The sequence below is a fragment of the Macaca thibetana genome, chromosome 8, assembly GCF_024542745.1.
Source record: "Macaca thibetana thibetana isolate TM-01 chromosome 8, ASM2454274v1, whole genome shotgun sequence".
NCBI classification, from domain to species: domain Eukaryota; kingdom Metazoa; phylum Chordata; class Mammalia; order Primates; family Cercopithecidae; genus Macaca; species Macaca thibetana.
This window is the reverse complement of record NC_065585.1, coordinates 92,820,228-92,847,256: the sequence shown is the minus strand read 5'-3', so window position 1 is coordinate 92,847,256 and position 27,029 is coordinate 92,820,228. Positions and strand designations below refer to the sequence as shown.

The 27,029-nt window shown below is 39.5% G+C and overlaps 1 protein-coding gene across 2 annotated transcripts in view; it reads right to left on the bottom strand.

Moving 5' to 3' along the window:
* PCMTD1 (protein-L-isoaspartate (D-aspartate) O-methyltransferase domain containing 1) overlaps positions 1 to 19,617 on the bottom strand; it is an 81,359-nt gene extending 61,742 nt beyond the window's left edge. The window contains exon 1 of one of the 2 annotated variants that reach the window (XM_050801797.1): positions 19,390 to 19,617. The gene's annotated coding sequence lies outside the window, so the exon portion shown is untranslated. Of the gene's footprint in view, positions 1 to 5,956; positions 7,864 to 19,389 lie in introns of those variants that run through there. The other variant, XM_050801796.1, reaches the window with a different exon arrangement.
* Between the last annotated feature and the right edge of the window lie 7,412 nt (positions 19,618 to 27,029).

Genomic DNA, 27,029 nt, shown 5'->3' with positions numbered 1-27,029 from the left:
AACATGTGGCAAAGGGTTGATATCCAAATTTATAAGAATTATTTACAAAGACACATTTTTAATTTTTGTAATAAAAGGGCAGAAGGCCAGGTGCAGTGGCTCATGCCTATAATCCCAGCACCTTGGAAAGCCAAGGCTGCAGGATTATTTGAGGCCAGGAGTTAGAGACCAACCAAGGCAACATAGCAAGACCATCATCTCTACGAAAAAAAAAAAAAAGTTTTTTAAAAAAAAATAGCCAGGTGTAAGTGGTGGCATGTACCTGAAGTCCCAGCTACTCAGGGGGCTGAGGCAAGAGGATCCCTTGGGGGAGTTTGAGGTTACAGTGAGCTACAATAGCACCACTGCACTCCAGCCTGGTCAACAGAGCAAGATCCTGTCTCCTTTTAATGAAAAAAAAAAAGGGGGAGGCGGGCAGAGGAGACAACAAGTATTTACCAGAAGAATTACTAAACCACAAGCAAATACGAAATTATGCCCAACCTCAGTGGCAATTAAAATGCAAAATTAGAAAGACAACTTTAGGCCTGTAAGATTCACAGTGATTTTTTTAAAAAAACTTACTGAAAAAGGTGTAGGAAAACATGTTTCGTATTTGTATTTCTTACTACGTTATCTTATATACTAATAATAATCCCCCACGTCCTATCCTTAGGAAATATCAACTCTTCCACCTTTATTGGGAAGTCTAGCATCTCTACTGTAGTCTTCTCTACTCCTCAACTCATACCATAATCAGGGGCATCCTCAATGTACATGAACAACCTTTTCAATCTCCAAAGGAACAACTATGACACCTTTAACTGAGGACTTGTATCACCCAATTGCCCAACCTGAATCCTTACTTTTTTCTCTGACCTGATTTTATGTCTATTTGGCTTGCTGTCTGCCACTACAGTCAATGTCACTAGTCCTCTATCCCAAGGATCAGCAAACTTTTTCTGAAAAGGCCAGATAGTAAACATTTTAGGATTTGCAGGCAATAGTTTCTCTCCCAACTACTGAACACTGCTGTTGTAGGGCAAAAGTAGCTATAGACAACTTATAAGTGAAAGAACATGGCTTTGTTCCAACACAATTTTATTTCTGGACACTAAAATTGGAAAGTCATATCATTTTCATGTCATAAAATATTCTTCCAACCATTTGAAAGTAAACACCATTCTTAGCTGCAGACCACACAAAAAAAGACAGCAGTCCAAGTTTGGCCCATGGGCCACAACGGGCTAACACCTACTCTCATCTTCTTCCCAAATCAATCCCATGAATATTGCTTCACTGAGTCTTCATTACTCCCAATCCTTCATTCTAACTTTCTGCCTCACTCATCTTGCAAACTTCTGATCATGGAACACGCCAATAATCTCTCTTCTCCATGGACTGTTTTATATTGTGAAGTGTTACTTAAGAAAGAAATCCAGTGCTTGTATTGGTGCCACTAAAAATTCATAATCTTCAAGCTTAACTGGATTTTCAACAATGCCCAGCAATATCTCTGTGTTTATTCATCTCTGGATCCCACTCCCCTCCCACAGCAAATTCATTACCACTACTACAACCAACAACCTCTCAAGACCAGGCTCCCTAATTCAACAAAGGGTCCTGCTTCATCCTCCACAGAAAAACAGGTCCTAAGGCAAAAAGCCTCAATTTGCCAGACTGTCACCCTAATCCCATCCCATTTGACAAGAATATTACAAATATGATAGCATTTATATTTACATCTACAGACAGGCAGAGTGTAGTAAGTTCAACTTTCATTTGGACCCCAACAGATCTGATTTCATCCACCTTAATAATTACTACACTTAGTAGTTGCCTGGCATTCAACCAACTGTTTTAGAATTGTCTTTTAATTATCCCTCAAAAAAACCTTCAAGGTAGGTTTTATTATACTGATTTTACAAAGAAAAAAAATGTAGAGCTGGGCTTAAATCCTTGGTGTAATTCCAAAGCTGCAGAACTTTGCTCATATCTGGGCTCCATTTTTTTCCATTTCAAAAGTGCATTATCTAATCTGAGCCCTGAATACTATTTCAGGGGCACCTCCAGCCATCTCTCCTCCCACAGCCTTTGCTGAAGTTCCCTTAACCACAATACACTTCAAGCCTCCATGTTCTTGCATATGCATTCTAGTCTCTACCTAGAAAGTCCTCCTTGTTCACTAAGATGCCACTAATGAGTCCCCTCCTCTTAGAAATCTCTAAGTCCAACCCCAAAACACTTATGAGCCTTAGTCTTTTCAGGCTGTCATAACAAAGTACCATAGACTGGGTGGCTTAAACAACCCAAATTTATTTTCTCAAGTTAGAAATCCAAGATAAAAGTGCCAGCAGAATCACTTTCTGGTAAGGCCTCTAGGCCTCTCTTCTTGGCTTGCAGATGGTCACCATCTTGCTGTGTTCTCACATGACCTCTTCTTTGTACACACAAAAAAGCATGAGGGAGCGCTCTGGTGTCACTTTTTAAAATGATGCGATTGGATCAGGGCCTCACCGTTATGATCTTCATTACTTCCTTGGAAACCCCTTATTCAAGTACAGCTACACTGGGCATGGGGTAGGGGGCGGTCAGTGTTTCAACATATGACTTTTGTGGGGAAATGAACATTCAATCCATAACTGTACCTTTTTTCAAAAGCTCTCAAACACTCTGAGCCTATGTGTATCTCTGTATCCTCTCTCCACAAAGTGACTATCCTGTTTCCCAACCACTGGACTGTGGCCTCTTCAAAGTAAGGGTCTACATGTTAGTCACTTGTTTACTTCTGACACTTAGCTGAATGCCTTATAACAAAGATAGTATTCAAGACTGCTACTAATGAATAACTGAGTGCAAGTTTCTCAGTTATTTAAGATCATGAAAAGAAGACATATATCTATGTACTTGACAAATTACACCCTCCACTGGACATTAACATAGCCTGTTTGGGGTATTATATTTCATTGGAGAGAAAACACAAGTCTTTAAAAGCTTACAGTTTAATTGTGAATATCATACTTTAAAAAAAAAAAAGAAAAAACGGCCGAACGTGGTGGCTCACGCCTGTAATCCCAGCACTTTGGGAGGCCAAGGCAGGCGGATCACGAGGTCAGAAGACAGAGACCATACTGGCTAACACGGTGAAACCCCGGCTTTACTAAAAATACAAAAAAAAAAAAAAAAATTAACCGCGCGTGGTGGCCTGTGCCTGTAGTCCTAGCTACTCGGGAAGTTGAAGTGGGAAAATGGTGTGAACCCAAGAGGCAGAGCTTGCAGTGAGCTGAGATCGCGCCACTAGACTCCAGTCTGGGCGACAGAGCGAGACTCTGTCTTGGGGGTAGGAGGGAAAAAACAGACAAAAAAGGTAAGGTAAATGCTTCAGAGTTCAAAATAAGAGAAAATGAACAGGGAATATAATAGCTAGATGGAATAAAACCTATGAAACCAAAAGTATTATCATCAGATTATAAAGTATTTAAACTTGTAATTTTCCATGGCCTGAATTAAGTAGCAAAGACTGTAGTACAGATGCCATAGTTCCCATTAAAGGTGAAAGAGTTGATACTTCAGTGTCCTAAAGCTAGCAAGTGGGGAGACTGTTATTAAGAGTAAAATATATATATATATGTATATATACATAGACAGATACTAAGAGAGGGACACACACAAAAACACAGAGAGAGGAAAGAAATTCAACAGATTTTCCTCTGAATTATTAATGCAATATTAAGCCACAGTAAATCTCACAAAAGAGCAAATATTTTAAAGTTTTATAAATATTAAGTATAAGGAGGTACACAAAGGTTGGCAAATGCCCAAGATATTTTTAAAATGTGTTTAGAAAGTCAAATTGAAAACAACCTAGGTATGTGTATTTTCTAAATCATTCCCTTGATGTACAGACCTAGCTAGCATAAGGTAACAAGGGCTTTTTTTAGGCCTCTGAATTCCCTGCAGTTGAATTACTGTGACAAAAGCAATAAAAAGAGGCCAAGTAAAAATCAGTCATATTATATTGCTGAAATTTAAAAACCTCATTCCAGAACTTTAAAACCAGTTGTGTTCACAAAAACAAAGACACAGTTCATAAATATTCTTGTGCAAATAAACCCAAACAAAATAGGCACTTTGATATTTGTGAAAAGCAGGTCAAGAGAAATAAAGAAAATCATAAAATTATCTAGTTTGCTCTGTCATTCATCAGACAAAACTACTCGTTCAAAGGCATACTGACAGATTTGTGGCTCCAGTATCTTGAGTTTCTTTTCAATAGATCCTAAAATAAAAGCTATAAAATATGACATTTTCTGAGATAAAATGCCTTCTTTGGGTCTGTTGCTATCTGCTGAACATTACCTATCAGTTGGGATTGAGACAGTGTTAAAGCCTGATATTGTTAAAATAAACCAGGTGTACCTCTTAAAAATACAGACAGAGCCACTGATCTAAGTCAGTGCAGTAAAAACAAGCAGTGCCTAAATATTTGGCTCAGGACTACAGTTTCATTTTTATATTTCAGTATGAGAGAATACAGGAGGCAAGCAGGAAATAGCCACAATCAGCTGAACTGGGAACAACCAAACACAAAAGCAGGAATTGGCCTCTAAGTCAAAAGGAGTGTACCATCATTTTATCTAGAAGAAAAGTTTCTGAATGGCAAAAGGAAATAAAATAACAAGTATGTTCTTCAAGAAAACCCTAGTGTAGTAATATGCTGCCCTGATCCCACCAGGGATTAGGCACAAATAAATATTCTTTTTAACACCCACTGCCTCAATCCCAACTGATAGGTAATGTTCAGCAGACAGCATTGGAGAAAACACTGCAAGGGGAAAGGACTTTGCTTCCCAGCCTGGTGCATTGCTTGGCAGGCTTCCCCAGCACCAGGATGCTGCAGTGCATGACAATAGACAGCTTTCCCCAGCACTCTCTTTTGGACAGTTTGTAGAACACAGCCTCTAGCAAAATGCCTCTATGAACATCTTTCTATGGTATCCTAGAGGATAGATTTCTGGCAAATTCCATCAACTTCTCTGCCATCCAATAACCTATGGATATACCCTCTCCAACAAGAACCTGATCTCAGCCTGGGATAGTCCTCTTCTTTGGGTGCTCAATTGTAGTTCTAGAAGTAGTGGCTGTTTCTTACATCTATTTCTATATTCTGTAGCACTTTCTGTACTTCCTACTAGCTCTGTTACAGTAAATAATCCTTTACACTAAACATTCTCTGCTCAAATTACTGCATGATTTCCTGACTGGACCCAGATTTATATAATCCGAAAACCAGAAAGACTACACACAAGCCACTGAAATAAAGACAGATGTTGAGCAATAAAATTAACTAAAATACAACAGATACTGATACTTGGCCAGACAAAGCATCCACAACCTCCTCAATTTAACTTAAATTACTATATCACACAAACAGCCTCTCATCCTTTTCATTTTAACTTCTAAGTATTTGGGTGCGGGGAGGGTATCTTTGCTTCTTGGCAAAATTTTGAACACTTCTTACCACATTTTCTGCGTTAAGAGAGCTGTCATGCTGATCAGAGAGGGGAAGTTAGATGCCAGCAGTGACTAAGAGTACTGAGAGTGGCAGTTATCAATTCTACCACCTTCAAGTTCCTACCTAGGACAATACATCATACAAACTTTTAGACAGGAGGATGCCTTAGTGGCTTCATCTACAGGAGTTGGCTTGAAAAGAGCTTGTTAACTGAAGCACATGTTTTTTCTGGTGCCCTTGCTTCTCTCCTATAAACTTACATGATTATTAACACACATGGGAAACGACAAAATAAAACCACTGAAAAACTCCTTAAATTTCACGTAGGCAGGGGTAGGCAGGCTAAAAATACAAATTCACAAAGGAGCTATTTGCAGAAAAACAATTTTACAATAAAGCAACAGTAAATGACACTAAATAAATCACATACTTTGTCACTGTATTAAAATGCAATACACTCACCACCACAGAAGAGTGGTAACTGTCAGAAAGACAGCCTTATGACTCTACAGGGGCATACGTTGTTTGTGCTGGGTCAGAAGGTTATACGTGTTCTGGAAAAACAAAAACACTTTCAATGATAGCAATTTTTTGTAATTTGTGTTATCCAATGACATTACTATAAATTCTCCTTTAACAACTCGAGAGCATAGAGTGGAAATGCATTTTTGTGTACTTACAGTGAATGCACAGGGATATTCTTTCCTACTAAGAATAAAGACTATGTATAATTTTTTAAAGCACAAGGCTCTTTCCTCCAAACTGGTAAGAATCTTTGCAGCAAATTCACAAAGACCTCAACTTCTGTCTGCTTTTCTGCAATTTAAATAGCTGTTAATTTTGTCCCTTCCTCCAACATATTGCCGAAGAGACTTCAGGACAGGTATTTTTCCTTTCTCCTGTTGGACTTACTCAAAATCATCATCCTCTTTAGCAGAAATTTTCCAGTGCATTCAATAAGTTTCTAGATTAATTTCACTGGGGAGGGAAGTTCTATCATTTCAAATTTAGAATATATCTAAAACTATAGCCCCTCACCTTTCAGACCAGGTACTCTTCAATTACTCCCATTCCCCTTAGTGAAAAGCCCTTTTGTGAATATCCCTATCCATTTTTGCTAGATTACTGCAATGAACTTCAAGATGATCACACCTGTAGTTGTGCCAGTTTCAATGGCATCCTATATGCCATTTTGATTCATCTGCCCAGTATATAACTTTTATCAATAAAGAGGCTCCAAAAATCCAGAGGTGCCCCCAAGATTCTACGAAAATGGGAAGAAATCTCACTTGGCAGGACTCAATGCTGCCCCCATTTAAACACAGCTGCACTAGTTGTATCAGTTTTATAAATGTCATCTTAATATTTTGTTGGGGACAGGCTGTTTAGAAGTCATTTCCATAAGGATTCAAATGGCCACAGTGTATTTACCTGTATTAGTTTTCTATCACTGTCACAGCAAATTAGCATCAACTTTAATGGCTTAAAACCACACAAGTTTATTATGTGATAGTTCTGGAAGTCAGAAGTCTGACACACGGGTCTCATGATACAAGTCTCACCGGGCTAAGATCAAGGTGTTGGGGAGACTGTTCCTTTCTGAAGGTTCTTTGGGAGAAATCTGTTCCCTTGCATCAGTGTCTAGTGTCCATCTGCTTTTTTTCTCTCTCTCTCACGCCTCATGGCCCTCTCTTTCCTCCGTCTTCAAAGCAGGAATCATGTGGCTGATTCCTTTTCCGCTGTCTCTCTGGTTCTTTCACTCTGCCTCCCCCTTCCATTTTTAAGGACCCTTATGATTACACTGGGCTCATCGGGATAATCCAGGATAATCTTCCTATCTTAAACTGATTAGCAACTTTAATTCATCTGCAACCTTAATTCCCCTTTGCCATATAAGGTCACATATTCGCAGGTTCCAGGGATTAGAACATGGACCTCTTTGGGGGGCTACTATGCACCAACCACACTACCCAAACTTTGACTCCTACTCTTCAGGGTAATGCTGTTCCATAGGGAATCAGACACAATCCATCTTAAATATGTATACCAGCAGCCCAAATCCATCCCTTCTTCTCCCATTTCTCATCCAGCATACAGGTGAAGAAACAATATGGCAAAAGGATCAGCAGCAAGAAATATGCTTATTATTCCTTGACAGACGTGGAATTTATTTTCTCTTACAGGCAAATAATACAAGGTTATGTTCTTAAGATAGTCTCAAATCCTCTAACTGAAGCAATAACTATGTATAAACTAACAGTGCAAGAACATCCTGAAGACCCTGAAACTCAATTTTAAGTAGCAACTGGAAACACTGCAAAAAATGAAATTGTCTGGTATGGTAATTATCAAGCCACACAATCATTTTCCTCTTGTTTAAAAAAAAAAGAGTATGCTCAGTCCCAACATCTGAGAACAGTTTCACACAAAAAAGTTTTCATAATTTTTTTTTTTTTTTTTTGAGATGGAGTCTTGTTCTGTCACCAGGCTGGAGTGCAGTGGCACGATCTCGGCTCACTGCAACCTCTGTCTCCTGGGTTCAAGCGATTCTCCTGCCTCAGTCTCTCAAGTAGCTGAATTACAGCTACCACACTCAGCGCCATCACACTCAGCTAATTTTCTTGTATCTTTAGTAGAGACAGGGTTTCACCATGTTGGCCAGGATGGTCTCGATCTCTTGACCTTGTGATCCGCCCGCCTTGGCCTCCCAAAGTGCTGGGACTACAGGCATAAGCCATCACGCCCGGCCAAGTTTTCATAATTTCTAGTATCTTACTCTATTAGAAGAAACTGTGCCTAAACATAAACTTCAAGTTTAAAACTGTTTACAGTTCATTCCTAATTCCTGACCTTACTTTTAGGATAGTAGAAAGCTACCATACAGATTCATTCTGAGTGCTTACAGAAGTTCAGTTCAATAGAGTAAGACCCTGTATATGATGGTCCATACCTTTTCTTAGCTGTTGGCATCCAACAGGATATAGTAGTAGATTCAAAACTGTCACTTCAATGCAGGAGGATTCCAGGTTGGGCCTCAAGAGGGAGCATCCTTTTTTTTTTTTTTTTTTGAGATATAGTCTCGCTCTGTTGCCCAGGCTGGAGTGCAGTGGCCGGATCTTGGCTCACTGCAAGCTCCGCCTCCCGGGTTTACGCCATTCTCCTGCCTCAGCCTCCCGAGTAGCTGAGACTACAGGTGCCCGCCACCTCGCCTGGCTAGTTTTTTTGTATTTTTTAGTAGAGACGGGGTTTCACCAGGTTAGCCAGGATGGTCTCGATCTCCTGACCTCGTGATCCGCCCGTCTCCGCCTCCCAAAGTGCTGGGATTACAGGCTTGAGCCACCGCGCCCGGCCTGGAGCATCCTTTTAAAAACAGATTCCCCTGCAGGTAAATGACTTTTGTGTATCACAAAAAAATGAATGTGAAGATACACTAGATAACAAAATATTAACACATTTAGGAGCAGGACCTGATTTTTTTAATGCTCCCATAGTAGAAGGCACTACAAGGTATGAAAAGAAATCAGCAGGCCCTGACCTTTATAAATAAGCTTTGGGGTAACAATGAGAAAGAGATCCAGAATCAAACATATTCATGAAAGTCTGAACTCACAGCCTTTATTTTACCATTGGCCATTAACCTTTCTATGACCTACCTTAGTTTTAAGAATCAAATGAAATAATGTACATATTTCATTTGATTCTTAAAAATTTAATAATTTTTATCTAGCACCGAGTAAAACAAATTAACGTTACTGGTAACTGAAAAATACTCCTTTAAGATCCAAAGATTAAAAACAAACTAATGAAAGTCTTTATATAGTGTATCAGTTCTATAGTCTTAGCGAATTACCCAGCATAACTCAACCACTTCTTAGTGGCTCAGGGTCATTATGAGGAATATTATGATAATGGTATGCCAGGAGCACCTCAGAGACCAATACACACAGTAAAAGCATTCCACCATCTGGAATTGCTTTGCTCTCTCACTGCAGTAATTTCTCGTTTCTTTTTTGTGTGACTAGATGATTCAAATCTGCTTTATTTTACACACAACTACGTTGGGTCTAATGTGACTCCACAGTCTGTCCCTGACTATATAGGACACATTCTCCTTGCTTTTCCTAGGCCTTTTGTTGTTATTGTTAACTCCTCACTCACTACCTACAATATTGGTAAGAGACCATGAGGTTATAAGTCCAAGTTTGGCCTCTACTGAAAGTGGATATTGCTTCTAGGTTAGGTTCGTCACTTTCTGTCAAGTGTTAATTGATCTCATAATCTCTGAAAAGTAGCATATGACTCACAAAATAATATATAACTTTTATTACTGATTATTAGTGCAACTACCATTAATTAAGCACTTACAGCATAAAGCTTTGAGGTGTTTTAAGTATATTAACACATTTCAGTCTTCATAAAATTTTTTGTAACAGCATTACTTTTAGGGATGCGAAACGAAGAAAAGGGATTAAATAACTTCCTTAACCTTTTACAGCTAGGTGGAGGCAAAACTGGGGTTTAGTTCTAGATCTATCTCACATTAAACCCTATTTCTTTCAACAATGTTGATTGCTGAGTCTGATACCACCATTTTATAGAAAATAAAGCAGATTGAGGAAATCGAAGTCACTTTGAATTTTAGCTCATGCATCTATAAAATAGGAATAATAGTACTTTCCTACCTCTTTGACAAGACGCAAAGTTACATGAAAATGTGAAAAGTATCAAATTTAACAGGGTCTCATGCTGACTACAAAATGCCAGGAAGCACCATTCCCACAGAAAGTGTCAGTTTTCCTGAAGCAGTACAGGGAATGCCATTTATATTATATTCTATGTGAATATACACGCATATATATATTAGTGTATACACATACACATACATGTATACACATACATATATTAGTGTGAAGTGAATTAATTTTATTAAGTGCTGCCTAGATACAATAAAACCAGTGATTACTCGACAGTGATAACTGAACAAGTCCTTAACAACAACAACAACAAAAAAAGCTTATATAAAGCCTTTTTGTCATAAATAATGAGGTAATTAAACTACTTTAAGTCCAAGGGGATTACCTCCCTTTCCTTTAAAGCCAAATCAACTGCATGAATGGTTATAATTCACAGATATTTATATAGATCATTGTAGAAATGCCTAAATCTTTCCATTTCTAATTTCTCTGGTTCATAAAAAAATAAAGGTTCAAATTACTCTATTTACAGGGAAAAGTCAAGCCCATTAAAATGGTTTAGATGCATTTAAAATAATTCTTTCACAATGGGATTTACAATGCATGTTAAATCAGTATAGAACACTAGTAGGCTTTTACTTGAAACTAAAATTAGAGTGGCTGCCTTTGCATGTTCCAAAATTTGTTCTTATACAGTTGAGTATGAAGACTGACCAGAAAATTTTAAATCTGCTCTAGCCACCAAGAGCCTATAATGAAAACATGAAAACTTAGAATACCAAGACTTACAGGAGTAACAGAGATAAACCATCCTTCTAAAACAAAGACTGTTTTGCATTTGCTTTTTGAGCTATGACATTTCTAAATAGTTCCTTCTATTCAAGGCCCAATATTTTAAATATGGACTACAAAGATATAATGATATGTAATCAGAACAAAACCTCTATACTACTTAAGCAATAGCAGTGACAGAGACGCACTGACTGATCCACCCACCAGCACACCTGTGGCTCCCATAACCAACACCTAAACACCCATGTGCTTGGCTGTACAAATGTAGACATCCCCTAACAATGTTAAGCCAAGGCCTTACCACAACCTTGGTTACTTAAAGCACCACTTCCTAGCACAGATGCAACCAGGTCAGAGAAAATGCAAGCACTCACATTTTCCATTCTTCTATCACCAAATGCATCTGCCTTATATGGCAGCAAGACATAAAGCTGGACATTTCTCGTGGTGTTTTCATTTAACACAGAGTTCCCTCAGAATTAAAAACCATACAAGCCCTAAATGATAACATCCCTGTTAACCTGTTTCTCCTTTTCTTTATCCGTATTTTCTAGTCTTTCCACAATAAATTTCTACTGCTGTTATACAGGGAAAAAAGCAAAATCAAATAAATGAGTTTTTACTTATTATGTTCACAATATCTAGGAAAGTATAATTGACCAAAGAGAGAATCACAGGAGCTCAGAAATGGGTCAGTGCAAATGAACCACTGTTAAAAATAAATCTAAACCATATGAACGTAGGCAGCATATACATACCACCCTAAAAATAAATGACATGAGGTCAGGCAAGGTGGCTCACTCCTCTAATCCACTTTGGGAGGACAAGGCAGGAGGATGGCTTGAGCCCACGAGTTTTGAGACAAGCCTGGGCAACACACTGAGACGCCTATCTCTACAAAAAATGAAAGGAAAAAAAACACATTAGCCAAGCATAGTGGCACATGCCTGTAATCCCAGCTACTGGGGAGGTTGAAGTGGGAGGATTGCTCGAGGTCAGGAGGTGGAGGTTGCAGTGAGCCGAGATCGCACTACTGCACTCCAGGTTGGGTGACACAGCAAGACCCTGTCTCAAAAAAAGCCAAAAAAAAAAAAAAAAAAAAAAAACTCAAATCCCAAATTTAGCATAGAATGTCTGGAAAATAAAGAGAATATATCATTATTCAATAAATTATATGCCACTATTTAAAAAAATACATATATATATATATAGCTTGAGAAACCTTAAATGATCTGCAGAAATACCTGCTAAAACTAGCTACACAGGCTAAATAGGTAGTACTGTTTACACAATAACAGTGTGTATTTACAGCCCCCTTGGATCTAAAGGAATTTTCACTATATATTTACCTGGTATCCCACCAACACCTTCTTCTCTTGTTAAAGATTCTGACTTTTACATTCATTCCATTTACTTGTTATTCAATAGAATTCTGACTGACATTTTTAATATGCATGAATATACTGTTTCTGTTTATATGTAAGTCCGAAAGGATTCATACCAAACTGTCAAAAAACCATTACCCCAGCAAACCATGAGGAGCAGACACGGATGATGGGGGCCTGCTTGTTTAACTTCATTTAATTTAGTAATTTAAATCATTTCTGTATATACAATCACTTTTCAATAAAAAGATTAATGACCACATAAAATATTGCAAGCCACAACATTTCCTTCTAGATGACACAAAGGGATCTAAATTCAACCCCTGAATAGGTTTCCTATGTTAAATATACCAGCATAGGCTATAGATGCAGACACCAAACTCCAGATACCAGGTATCCTTTCTAAACACTGAACGGCTAATACATGCAGGGCTGACCCTTGCCCAGAGTGGATCATTTGTCATGGCAGCTGCTACCCATCACCACTACCATCCCAACTCTTCCAACTCAACTGTTAATTATGGATTCTAGCAGATGTCTTCACATAACCCCATAGTTCTCTCCATTCACTTACACACTAATCATCAGGTCAGAAAAGGAACCAAAAAGCCCATTTCAGCTTTCAAACTTTATTTTCCCCTACAAGGAAAGATCACCTACTTTTTACTTTTCTTCCTTCAAAGTGTTGTCACAATGGTTGTAATAGTCGGAAACTAAATGCTCATTAGTAGGGAATATAGTTAAATCAATTAAAATTGATATACAATCTACAGCTGTAACTACATATAATATACTCTGAGGCTGAAATTTTTTTTAAGAATGAAGTAGTTCTTTATCTCCTCACTGTCATGTGAAAATCCAAGTGAAAAAACAGCAGCGTCTCTGATCTTTATGTAAGTGGAAAGAAAAAGAAATTTATTCATATTTCTTTGTACATACAAATAAAATAATAGTTTCTATTATATCATTCTAGAGATAAATGACTACTTTCCAGGGGGAAAATGGGAGGCTGTTGAAGACACATTTTCAGTTTATATATTTTTTGTATCACTTAAAATTTGAAACATGACCATTTTTAAAGTCAGTGAATTATTTAAACTCGCTTACAACTTGTATCTTCAAAGAAATATTTATGATTAATATTTTATAAAGCTAAAGGCAGGTAGACTACAAACGGATTAGTCTGAGAATCAGTCTCATTCCTTTATGAGCATGCATTTTAACATTCCAAAAAGAAAACGTCTCTTCCCATCACCAAGATATCCTACGTCCACAATTCCTAACAGAATTATACTTTTACTTTCTAAAGCAAGAATCATCACTTATTAGTTAGCTGAACTATAAACAATACAGGGCGCAATGGCAGATAGAAGAAAAAACTGTAACTTCTGCATGACAACCATTAATATCGATAGATTATTTTAAGAAAGTCTGAAATTTCATATGAACTCTTCAGCAATGTAAGAATTATGTATAACCTGTGTGAGGGCATTTCAGCTGATTGTACAACTGGAGCTTCCTGATATCACCAAAAGAAACAAAACAATACTAAAATATAGACAGAGTTGTACTCCATCTTTCACATCTATGTAAGCTTAAAGAAACTATAAGATCAGAGAGTTTATGAGAATATTGCACTCATTAGAAAACTTGTCTGACTCAACAGCATGGAAAATAATTCACATGGTAAATCATTATTTTTTTTTAATTTATATACAGTACCAAGAAAGGATATGTGCACACAGAAAAACAACACTGATCTGTCTTAAATAAACAACATAATTACCTTATAATCTGAAAACAAAGAATTCATGATAGCCCACAAGAAATTTAGTTCTGTTATGGACACACACAATTAAAAATTCTAACAAGCTAGTGCGTGTGTGTGTGAGAGAGAACGAGAGAGAGAGACACAGAGAGAAACTAAAATCAAATATACTGCTTAAATACCATTGAAAGGGGTAGTTTACCAGGGATCATTTTCATACTTATTTACCCATACTTCCTGAGCACAAGACACAAGGAACAGTAAGACATAGTTTGTGCTTCAAGTATCTTATATAATCCAATTACAACTGTTAGAGTACTCAAAACAAATTTAGAGTAAAAAGTATCATCATAGTTTAAACAGCTGTATGAATGTGCAGGAGATTTTACTACTACACTACACAGACTGGGAGGTGGGGGCTCTAGGGAAATATGGTGTACGCTGTATAAACTAGACTTTTACATGGAGGACTCCTAAAGGCAGAGATGGGAGAAAGTTTAATTCCAAGAAATGGAAATGCATGAGAAACAAAAAAAGTAAAGTAAAACTGAAGTTTACATTCTTTTTGGAACAGCTGCTGGAACATAAAGAATGTAACTTAAAGTTTAACTAAAACAAGAAATAAGTTTTGAAAGGGGCACTGAAGTCAAAAGGGAACACTGAGGAACTCGGGCTTTCTTCCAGAGTGGATCAGGAGCCACTCGGCAGAGGCGCAGTGGTCAAGAACACAGACTTGCAAGAAGACATGTTGGGATTCAAATTCCAGCTCTTCTACCTACTAACAACTCCTTCAAGATCATGAAGTTCCAATTTCTTCACCTGTAGAATGGGGATAATATAAATTATAATGACCACATGAGAACAAAGGATTCACCACATTGACTGACATAAAAACACCCAAGTGAATTTGTTTTGTTTGCTTGTCATCAGGCAGGGAACCTGATCAGGACTACATTTAGGACAATTAATAAGCAGTATTCACAATGAATGGCAAACCAAGAGATTAATGTCTCTTGTTGTGTATATGACTACTGGAAGAATTGAAAAAAGATAAGCGAAATCAGGAACCACAATGCCGTAAGATGACCAAAAAAAAAAATTCTAAGAAAAGGAGAGAGAGAAGAAACAAGGATGACCTTTTGATTTTGAGTCTAGATGACTAAGAAAATGCTAAGGTCATTAATATAAACAAGGAAGAAGAATCAGGCTTGCAAAAGAAGTTTAATTCTGAATCTACTGATTCAAGATTACAAAATTACAGCTACTAAGTTGATCAGGGAGAACAACGTTGGTAAATCTGAAGCTTAGGAATTAAAATAAGGCCGATGATACAGAATTGGAAACCTCAGCAAAGAGGGTGTGGGGAATGAGCAGTTGAAACCATGGATCTGTGTGGGATTGCCAAAGGAGAGAACGAATTCCAAAAAGGAAAAGAACTAAACCTAAGGTAACACCTAAAGGCAACACCTATCTGAAATTCAGGAAGTGAGAGAGAAAAATGAACAAAGGCCCCAAGAAGGGTGAGTTGGAGGTGCCAGTTTGTGAAAGTCACCAAGACAGACCTTCACAGCATTTCACATTCTGCAGCTCTTTCAATGCTCATTATAACTTTAGATTATAAACTGAACTGACTTCACCAATTGGTAATACGATTATCATAAAAGGTTTTTAAGAGTCTGCAAGTTACGGAAGAGTGCTCGGTAGAAAACACAGAAGAGTGTTTTATGCAAATTAGTGTTTAAACCCCAAGAATATTTTAAGCTCTAGAAATCATACATGATGCATGTCTTGTATCAAGACATAAAGTTGATTTATTTCTGGCTACCCGTGCATATATGTTTCAAAAAGGATTTTCAGGTTAAATTGGAAAATACGCTATTTCTTCCCATCAGCAATATCTCTCATTAATTTTTGCGAATATACATACACATAGTGTTCGATTCCCAACCCTTCCCCACTTCAACAGCTGAAAAACCTTACCATATTCTAAAAGCGTCTTTAGGGGGCTGAAATATTTCTGTGTTACCTAACTATAAAACCCACTCACATCCAACATCCAATGTTAAGTTACCAAGAGATAATCAATGGCAGATACGCCACTTAGGTATGAATCCAATTACCATCCTTAACAATTGCCAGTAAAATGTCAAAGCTTTTCCTATATTTTGGTTTCCTCTCAAATACACATTACAACTGACCATGCTTTATTAATTTTAGTATTTGTCCCATTTATTTATTTATTTATTTATTTTTGAGACAGAATCTCACTCTTTTGCCCAAGCTGGAGTGAAGTGGAGCGATCTTGGCTCACTGCAACTCCGACTCCCAGGTTCAAGCAACTCTCCTGCCTCAGCCTCCGGAGTAGCTGGGATTACAGGTGCCCACCACCACACTCGGCTAATTTTTGTATTTTTAGTAGAGACGGGTTTCACCATGTTGGCCAGGTTGGACTCGAACTCCTGACCTCAGATGATCCACCTGCCTCGGCCTCCCAAAGTGCTAGGATTACAAGCGTGAGCCACCACGCCCGGCCACCACATTTCTTCCAACTATGTAGTTGCCACATCTAATGGAAAATGAAAAAAGATTAATAAACCACAATATTATGCCTGTCATTATGCATTTTAAGGGACTACCAAATATTTTTAAATACCAAGAATGATATAAGTAACTTTTAATCTTTTTAGACTTTTTTAGGGCCCTCTTGGTATTCTTTCTAGCACATTAGTTTACAAGTTCAACTACATTCATAAAAATGTTTACTGATGTGAGATTATCCTTCTGAGTTTGTAAGGAATATGCAGCTGAGAGCTACAATTTACAATAATATCCCAATTTACCATGGCACCCAGCAGTGTCTAAAGTAACACAAATCCCCATCTTCTTGGTTAACAGCATAAGATCAAGGAGTTTAAAATTTTAGTAATATGCCACCAGAAACCTCATCTAAAAAAATACCATTATCGTTTCACACTATATTCTCTAGACTATTTTAAATGCATGTGATTATATTCATGTAGTTATTTTGTAAGGAACATTTCAAAGAAAGCTGAAAAAAACCGTAAGGGCAACAATTTTATAAGGCAGTTTTCATTCACAGGAGGTAAAACAAGAGCAGAAAACACAGGTTCTTGGATTAAGTACTCCTGAATATAAACACGCACTATTACACACACAAAAAAAGGGGCAGTGGGATCTTGAGCAGTTTTCTCTCTCAAAGCTTCTGTTTATTACTCTATAGAATGAGAAGTTATGTTGTTGTTATGAGAAATATATGAGCATATTATGTTGTTACTCTATAGAATGCCAGTTATGTTGTTGTTATGAGAAATATATGAGCATATTATCACCAAAAATAACTAAAATGTCACGGATATATTTTATTCCTTTCAAGCAGTTTCTAAATAATAAAATACACAATTTGCCTTAAAATTTCAGGCTATGCATGTTTAGAACCTGACGTTGTTCGTGATTATCTTCCTCAGTTGTTCTTTCCCTGGAAGCTAGCACCAAGATGAACACACAGTACATTTTTAATAAATATAGGCTAGTGATTAAATTAACAAAGCCTCCAGCTCTTCTGCACACAGAAATACAGCATACAATGGGGATTACCTATATTTCTGTCTTACTAGTAGGCAGTGCAGTATCACCCTTCCACTTCCAGTTTACTCCCTATGGCTTACTTACCAAAATATTTAATCCCCGTTGCTTTTTTTTTGTCTCAGGCTAGGGCCACTAGCTTTCTACCTTTCCTACCTTACCTTTCCTTCACATATTAGCTACTTCATGTTAAAGTAATTACAAGTGTTCAACTGACCATGTGGAATTAAAATTTACTTCGAAAATATGAACTCAAAAAAAAAAGTAAACTAATTCAGCAACCTTATGTTTTATGGAGTCATCCAGCCTCATGTAAACTACCATTAAGCAGTATGTAAACATTATTACTCAATCTGCTTAATACGAAAGTAATCTCGTCGGGCCTCCGACATTCTGAAAGTTTTGCCACACTGTTTCAAAATACTGGCTTGTAGACCTTTTCAAAGCTACTGATTACTGAAAACTTGGCAACCATGTTTAACAATAAAGAAAAGCCTTCCCCGAGCCTACGTAGATTGGATTCTCTAATACATAGTAATAATGTTTTCAAAAAGAATGAGGCGAGTAATAAAATGGAGGAATATCCATGATGCATTGTTGGCTAATAAAACGTTGTACTGTACTATATATGATCCCAATCTTGTTTCTAAAGCACACTCATTAAATGCACAGAAAAAAAAAATTCTGAATAACTACCCACCACACTTGGCGAGTGGCTAACCTAGGTAGTAAGAAGGGGAAATATGGGGGAAAGGGCTCGAGAGAGGGCAGGTTTCTTCATTGTTTGGCTGCTTCATTTTTTCTCAAAGAGCACGCAGTACTTTTGTAATTAAAAAATGATAAATGGAGGAAAAACACTGCTAAACGCATACTTTTTCCTCCCTAGCACATTCTTCTGATTTGTAATGTTAAAAATATAGCTCTAGTTTCTCGATTCTAAAAAGAGCACACACGAAAACAAAATTAGAGAAGTTCCAAAAAATCTTGGATTTGCAAAATTACTCCCTCGGGTTCTCCCCGTGGGTCCTCTCCATGCCGGTGTCTGAAATCCCCCAAGCAAAAGGCGGGCACAGCACTTCTCCTGAACGGTAGTAGACGCTCACAAACACAAAAAGAGCCCTGGGCGCCTGCTATAACCTCTCAGTCCCCTCCCAGCACCCGAGGCTTCCCCGAGCCTACGTAGATTGGATTCTCTTCCTCCAAAACCAAAACAACAGAAGTCACTGGGCGGATCCAAAACGGCCCTAAGGGGCCCGCGTGCATCTCACGACGCCAGCCTGGGGACTCTGGTCCCCAAGCCCAGGTCAGAGCCGAAGGACGGGCCTGACGACGCGGCGCCCCGGCCTCCCTCGGGCCCCCGACCTCCCCGGCCCCAGGGACCCCGGCTCCAGACCTCCAGGCTTCGCTGGGCCCCTTTCGACTCTCCGACCTCCCGAGTCCTCTGCCCCGGGTCCGTCCCTCCCTCAACCTGCCCCGCAGCCCCTCCGTTTCCCGGCCCCCGACCTGCCTGTCCTTAGGTCCCACTGCCCCCGACTCTCGGCTGCCGTCCCCGTGGCTCGCTAGCCTCCGAGCGTATCCCAGTCGCCCGCCCGGCCACAGCACGCGGGACGCGCACACCCCACTACCCCGAGCCCCCGCTGGCGGCAGCGTTACCTGTGGCGCGGGCAACGGCGCGCAGCCCAGACGCTAGGACTCGGCGGGGTCCGCAGCAGCCAGACGCCGCCACCACCACAATAACAACACGGACACCACCGCCGAGTGGAGAGGCGGGGCCCAGACCCGCGACTGGAGCAGCCAGAGCGTCCCGGCCTCCGGAGCCGCCGGAGACAGAGCATGCGCAGAGAGTCACGGGCACGGGGGCAGCTCCCCGCGGAAGCCAAAGTCAACAAGGCCGGGAGACGCCCCCATCTGGCCCCGCCCCCTCAGGGCTCGCTCCACCCCCCCAAGCCCAAACAACGCGAGGCCTTGGCGGGCCAGAAGACGAATCTCTCCTGTAGGGGAGATCCCGCGAGAGCGTGGCCTCCACCTCTCCTCTCCACCCCCATTTCCACGTTCGCGTATCAGCGCGGGGTTTCTGGCTTTCGGTGGTCTCAGAGCTACGTAGTGTCGGGGAGTAGACACAGGGTGTCCTTTGTGTTGAAGGACAGTGTCTTAAGGTGTGGGAGCGTTTTTGAGGTGTATTCCTGGGTTTGGAGGCGAACCCCCCAATGGTTACTGCCACAGAGACTTTGCGGAGGGCGCTCACTGGCTTAGGCGAAGAGCGAAGGCTCAAGACTGTGCTGTTTTTAGTGGCCCCTTGGCGTCCAGAAGTTCCCCCCAGCGCCCACCGTATGCACTCCCGCCGCCTGTGCCCCGCCCTACCTGTCAGGCGACCGCGGGCCTCAGCTCGGGGACGCCCGGAGTGGCCGCCTTCTCGCGTCTTGCTGACCCGGGGCTGGGGCGTGTGCTTCTCCTGCAGCGGACGGAAGATGCTGGGCCACGCAAGTTTCCCTGGGCTTGGTTAACCACCCCAAAACCCATTTCCAGAAGGAAAGGGTGTTGAGGAGGAGGGATAGAAAGTCGAGAAGAGGGCCGGACGGAGTGTCTCACGCCTGTAATCCCAGCACTTTGGGAGGCTGGGAGGGGGGTGGCGGATCACCTGAGGTCAAGAGTTCAAGACCAGCCTGGCCTAGGCCTACATGGTGAAACCCTGTCTCTACTGAAAATACAAAAATTAGCCGGGTTTGGTGGCACGCACCTGTAGTCCCAGCAGCTCGAGAGGCTGAGGCAGGAGAACCTCTTGAACCTGGGAGTGGGAGGTTGCAGTGCTGAGGTGGCACCATTGCACTCCAGCCTGGGCAACAAGAGCGAAACTCCATCTCAAGAAAAAAAAAGTCGAGAAGAGGAAAGGAGACATAGGGGCAGGCGAGCCCGGTAAACACTGCCACTAAGGATCCTAAGCAGTGAACATGCTGTTGGTACTTGTAAGACTCCTAGCAAACTGCATTTAATTTTTTTCAATTAGTTTTAGTGTACATAAAGGCATGTCTTTTCCAAATACTCTAATTTTTGAAGTGTTTTTCTTTCTTGTTCATTAATCTTTGTGCGTTTCTCTCCAGTCTCTAATAGTAGGTTGTGGCATGATTTGCTTCCATCATGTGAATTCTGTTGGGTTTTGATTTTCAAATAGGAGAGTGAATGTAAGCTGTCCTTATAGGTTACCTAAGGTAAGTTAGAATTAGAACGTCTTTACGCTAGAACTACTGCTTCCCACCATAACCAACCATCTGCAAAAGCGTTCAGAAAGAACATGCTAGGAAGGTCAAAAGCTTCAAATCAAGAAATAAGAACTTGAAAACAAGAGCAAAATTGTTGCTGAGGCAGTCTGCCATTTAACTCAAAAGCTTCACTTTATTTAAGTATGAGTGCATATTCAGTGGACATTGAGCTCCGAACTGTTCAAAATATCTGTCCATCTGCATTCTGAAGTAGAGCTGCGGGTCACACGTATTAGCTCCATCTTTGGATTTCTGCCTGGACCCAGGGCACTCCTAACCGTTATGGGATCATATAACAATCTTACAGGATGAGTTTTCTGCTAGTCCAAGCAGAAATTTTGGCACATGAAAACATCTTACCATAAACAAAAAAAGTACAAATGGTAATAAGGAAAATAGCTAAAATGATTAAACAACTCTTACAGCCTTTTCCCCTGTTTTCTCTACATTTTTTCAAAACATATTTTCCTTTACTCTCTTCTTTCTGCTATGGGAATTTTTCAGGGTTCTAGACCTTTTTTCTTGTCTGCGGCTGTGAAGTTAAACACGGGTCATTTTTTAAATAAGACTACTAGTGAGTACCTTCTTAATAAACAAGACCAAGTGCTACTCTTGTGGGTGAGTAGTTGAACAGCAAGTAAAGCACTCTATCAACTCTGTAATTTTCCTGTGGTAGGCACACCCCATCTCCACCTTCACATCTTTTCTGATTATGCCTCCATACCTTACACACATAATTTACTTTTTTTTTTTTTTTAAAGAGACAGAGTCTTTTGCTCTGTTGCCCAGGCTGCAGTGCAGTGGTGTGATCTCTGCTCACTGCAACCTCTGCCTCCCGGGTTCAAGCAGTTCTCCTGCCTCAGCCTCCCAAGTAGCTAGGATCACAAGAGCGCACCGCCACGCCCTGCTAAGTTTTGTAGTTTTAGTAGAGATAGGGTTTTGCCATGTTGGCCAGGCTGGCCTCCAACTCCTGATCTCAAGTGATCCACCCGCCTCGGCCTCCCAAAGTGTTCGGATTACAGGCATGAGCCACCGCGCCCGGCTTCTTGTGTGTGTTCCTACTAAATTGTAGTCATGAAAGTTGAGCACATACCCAGTATGCTCACTATTTCTCTCCAGGGCCTGATACAGTGGCTGCTACAACATTGATACTCTGCATTTGTTGAATGAGTAATTTAAATTTTAAGTTATCATCTAGAATCATTTAGAGATTTATTTAGACTTTGATAAATTTAGATAGCCCACACACAATTTATTCCTAGAGTTCTTGATACGTTGTTGCAGTAAGTTTGGTCCTTACAACAGCAATAACACTGTAATAACTTAATTCTTCGTACCAGATTGCTTCACTTTTTTTATTAAGCAGAAAATACCCAAAGTAAAATTGAGCTATTTGGGACTCCTTTCAGAATACTATGTAGGCCGAAGCACTGTTGTATCAGAAGTGCTCTGTTACTTGAATTCATAAGATATTCAACAAATAACTACTTACTAAACTAAATGGTATTCAGCATACAGCTATTCTCACCATGCTAGGAGTTCACATTTTTCATATGTGTGGCAGTTAGCACTGGTGCATGTTTCCTTCAGCCTCAGAAATGGAGGTGTCTGCGTGTTGCCCAGATCTACCTTGAAACCTGTAGTTGCTTCCTAACACCTAAGTTGTATAATGGGACTTGATTATGTTTTATAGAGCCAAGTCTGGTCCGTGAGGACCGAAAGGATTTCCTCATCATAACTAATTTGGCCTGCAATGTCTGGGGAAAACCCAAAACTAAAATCTGACTAAATATGGTACTGTTTTCTTCTGCAGTTTGATTTCCTTGTACCATTTTCAGTACAGTTAAATTCATCACCTCCCCCACCTCACCATCCCCCTCCCCCTGCAAAAAAAAAAGAAAAAGAAAAGCGAAAACAGAAGTATTTTCTCTCTTAAAGAGAATTGTCTTTGGCCAGGCACAGTGGCTCACGACTGTAGTCCCAGTCCTTTAGGAAGGGAGAATCATTTGAGCTCAGAAGTCACAAGATTTCAAGATCAGCCTGAGCAACATAGTGAGACCTCATCTCTACAAAAAATTTAAAAATACGTGAGTGTGGTGATGCATTCCTGTAGTCCCAGCTATTCCAGAAGCTGAGGTGGGAGGATGACTTGAGCCCAGGAGTTAGTTACTAATTGGATGTAGTCTGCACAGGCAGATTTCATTTTCAGTATTAAAAAGGTCAGTAATTTCTGGAATATTCACTTGACAAATAATAGGATTAAATGTATCTTAAATTGCACATACAATCCCTCAAATACATAGATTCCAATGCTAGGATAACCTTCCAATCAAAGGAAATATAAATTATCAACAAAATGAATTTCTTTTAGAAATATAAGCATTTATAATTTATTGTCTACAGTAAGCAAAAAGTGAATTTTAACTCACAAATTAAAATTACTCTTATATGGTGCTCGATCTATGTAGATAACTTTCCTTTATTAAAAATTCTGCTTAAAAAAAAAAAAAATCATGGAGTGGAGAAAAAGAAAAACTTCTGCTTGTAAACTAAGTGCACCAAAACTGTGGATAAACGTATTTTTAATGTATATGTAAAATTTAATATTTTTTAGAGAATCTGTTAAAGTTCAATAAACATTTTCTGACACTGTGATAGATACTGAGGATATTGAAATAATACATGATGTAGCTTCTGTCTTAATAAACTTACATTCAAATAATAGAAGGTGGAAAGTGACCCTTGACATAATAGTAAGAGTACAAATAAAATGCTGTTGCTCCATAGTAGTGTTCCATGGCAGAAATCAAATTTGAATCAAGCTTTGAAATTTGAATAGAATTTTTGAATTATGGAGACAAGAGAACAATTATTTTAGGGACATGGAATATAAAAGAATAACGCTTACATAGATCATTTGTTTTCAAAGAGCAGAGATTAATCTGCTTTAGCTAGAACATAGAATGCAAAAAAAGATAATAGGAGATAAGCCTAGAAAGGTAGACTGCAGCCAGACTTTGATGGTCATTAGGTTGGATGCAACAGGCAACAAGGAGCCAAAACTTAAATGTTCACTTTTATGTAAATGTAGCTGACTCAAGTACCTTATATTAGAACTAAAAATTATGCTGTATATAACTATTACTGTAGTTAGGTAAAACCATTTCAGAGTCTGCTGTGTTTATTTATGAGTGTGTGTGTACATATTATATGTATGTATGTGTTTTTCTAAGTATGACATTTGAATTCTGAAATGAAGATGAAAAAGGCTTTGGTCAGTAAGCCTATCTTCCTTGGTCAGATACTGAACCACAGTAGTAAGTCCAGGCACTGAAATGATAATTCATATGTATGGATTCTTCTTTGCTCTAGGTTGATGAACACAGCAATTATGAAGAGTTGACTAGAACCAACTGATCTTTTTTTTTTTTAATTCCACTAAATAAAGTAGTTTGCTAAAAATAATAGTAAAAGTAGGAGCTGTGACAACAAATTCATTCTTAGGGCAGAACAGACTATTAAATGAAAAATCCTAGAACAAAAGCTAGCCTAGATAATGAACATGGGTTTTTTTGTTGTTTTTGGGTTTTTTTGTTTGTTTGTTTTTATTTTGTTTTGTTTTGTTTTAGCAAAAATATGTCAAAATGTTATTTAAATTCTGTGTTCTTTCAAGGAGATATTTACAGAAAGTGATCCACACCAAAGTCCCTGGAAAAGTGTTCAGTGTTACCCAACTTGAAGGTCATGGCTAAGTGATAAATGTAATCTAAAAAACACAGGTGGTTGGATCACACTGTTTCCACTGCCCCTGCTGCCAGGACTAGCTGTAAATCAGTGTGTAATATGAGCAGCATGTATTGCAGCTATCCTCCCTCCTTTCTTTTCTGTAACCTCAGTAAGCAGTGCCCTCAAGCTGCCTGCAGCTGTGTGGGTGCCCCCTCTATGGTATCATCCATGCCTTCTCCATCAGTGCTGTCCTTTGACCCCATCTTTCTTCTCCTTATCTGCAATGTGTCCTGCTGTACCCAGGACTCAGCTAGAACCATGTTAGAAAGACATGATTTTAAAAAAAGTTAATGACAAGATACTTAATACATGAAATCAGCTTTATTTCCTTCTGGGAATATTTTTATTTAAACAATTCTTTAAAAATCTACAATTTTTACAAAGGAATTAAATAATGATGTTCTATTATAGGGAATTTGAAGCCTCAGGAGTAAGCTAAGGCTAGATTGTTTTAGGCAGGAGGACTTTCTGTGTTCTTAGCTTCCCTCGGTTTCTAATTAAAAGGCTGAAAAATGAGATACATCTCTGACATAGTTTATACAGTGGGGCTCCCACGTCCATGGGTTCCACACCCTAGAATCAACCAACCATAGATGGAAAATATTCCCCCAAAAAATGGATAGTTGTATGTATACTAAACGTGTAGACTTTTTTTTGGTCATTACTTCCTAAACAACACATGCTGAATTTCCTACCAGAGACAAAAGTTTCAGTCTTATTTTTTATATACTTATATCTCAGGCAAGACTTTAATAAACCAAGAAATGGTTAATTTTAACAAAACATATGTTAATATACCATTAATGCCAGTGCATGAATCAGCTTACGGTTTTTATTCCTAGCTACTGTTTTTTTGTTTTACTTTTTGGAGACAGAGTCTCACTCTGCTGCCCAGGCTGGAATGCAGCGATGTGATCATAGGTCACTGCTGTCTTGAACTCCTGCGTTTAAGCGGTCCTGGTGACTCTGCCTCCTAAGTAGCTGGAACTACATGCATGTGCCACATCATGGAGCTAATTTTTAAATTCTTAGTAGAGATAGAAGTCTCATAATATTGTCCAGGCTGGGCTCAAACTCCTTTCCTCAAGTGATCCTCCTGCCTCAGCCTCCCAAAGTGCTAGGATTACTAGTGTCAGCCACCGTGCCTGGCCCTAGCTACTGTTATAAGTTCAGGAATATCAAAGAAAAAAAGCACCAGACAGCCAGGCTTGGTGTCTCACACCTGTAATCCCAGCACTTTGGGAGGCTAAGGCGGGCAGATCACGAGGTCAGGTGATTGAGACCATGCCGGCTAACACGGTGAAACCCCATCTCTACTAAAAATACAAAAAATTAGCTGGGCGTGGTGGCAGGAACCTGTAGTCCCAGCTACTCAGGAGACTGAGAAAGGAGAATGGTGTGAACCTGGGAGGCGGAGCTTGCAGTGAGCCAAGATTGCGCCACTGCACTCCAGCCTGGGCAACAGAGTGACGCTCCATCCCCCCTGCCAAAAAAAAAGAAAAAGAAAAAAAAAGGCTCCAGTCAAGGTAAACAGGAAAGGAAGACTTTGTATAACATTTACATTGTATTAGATATTATTAGAAACCTAGACGTTATTTGTCATATATGGGAGGATGTGCATAGGTTATATGCAAATACTACCCTATTTTATTTCAGGGATTTGAGCATCCAGATTTTGGTATCCAAGGGTGGGAAGTCCTGGAACGAACCCCTATGGATACTGAGGGGCAACTGTATTTTTTTTTTACACCGTTTTCTTTTCCCCTAATGTATTTTAGCAGATAGCCAATTGTATGATTCCTTGCCTTGGTGACGTAATGAAGTTTTTGGCAGGGCAGAAAGCAGACTTTTCTTGTACAGCAATGACCCCATATTCCTCCCCACACTGTAAATGGAAAAGAGGAATATGGATCCATTGAGCTGTAAAACAAGACAAAATCTGTTTACAAAACAGTATCATAGCCACCTGCTAAACCTCGGGGGAAAATGGATGCATGCTACACCTAGGGAGGCAGGAGTTTTCCACGTGGGGTTTCCACCTTTGCCTCATTTCCTCGTGCCCCACATATAGAATTGAATATGCAGAACCTCCAGAACTGAAGGGTCCATCCCAGCTAGGACAACAAGCCTCTCACAACCAACAGCTTATGACCCACAGAGCCTCCTCAATGATTTGACCATATGTGAGATTCCAGAATATTTTAATCATCCTGTAGACAGGAGACCTGAGAGTGTAACTCAAAGAAAAAT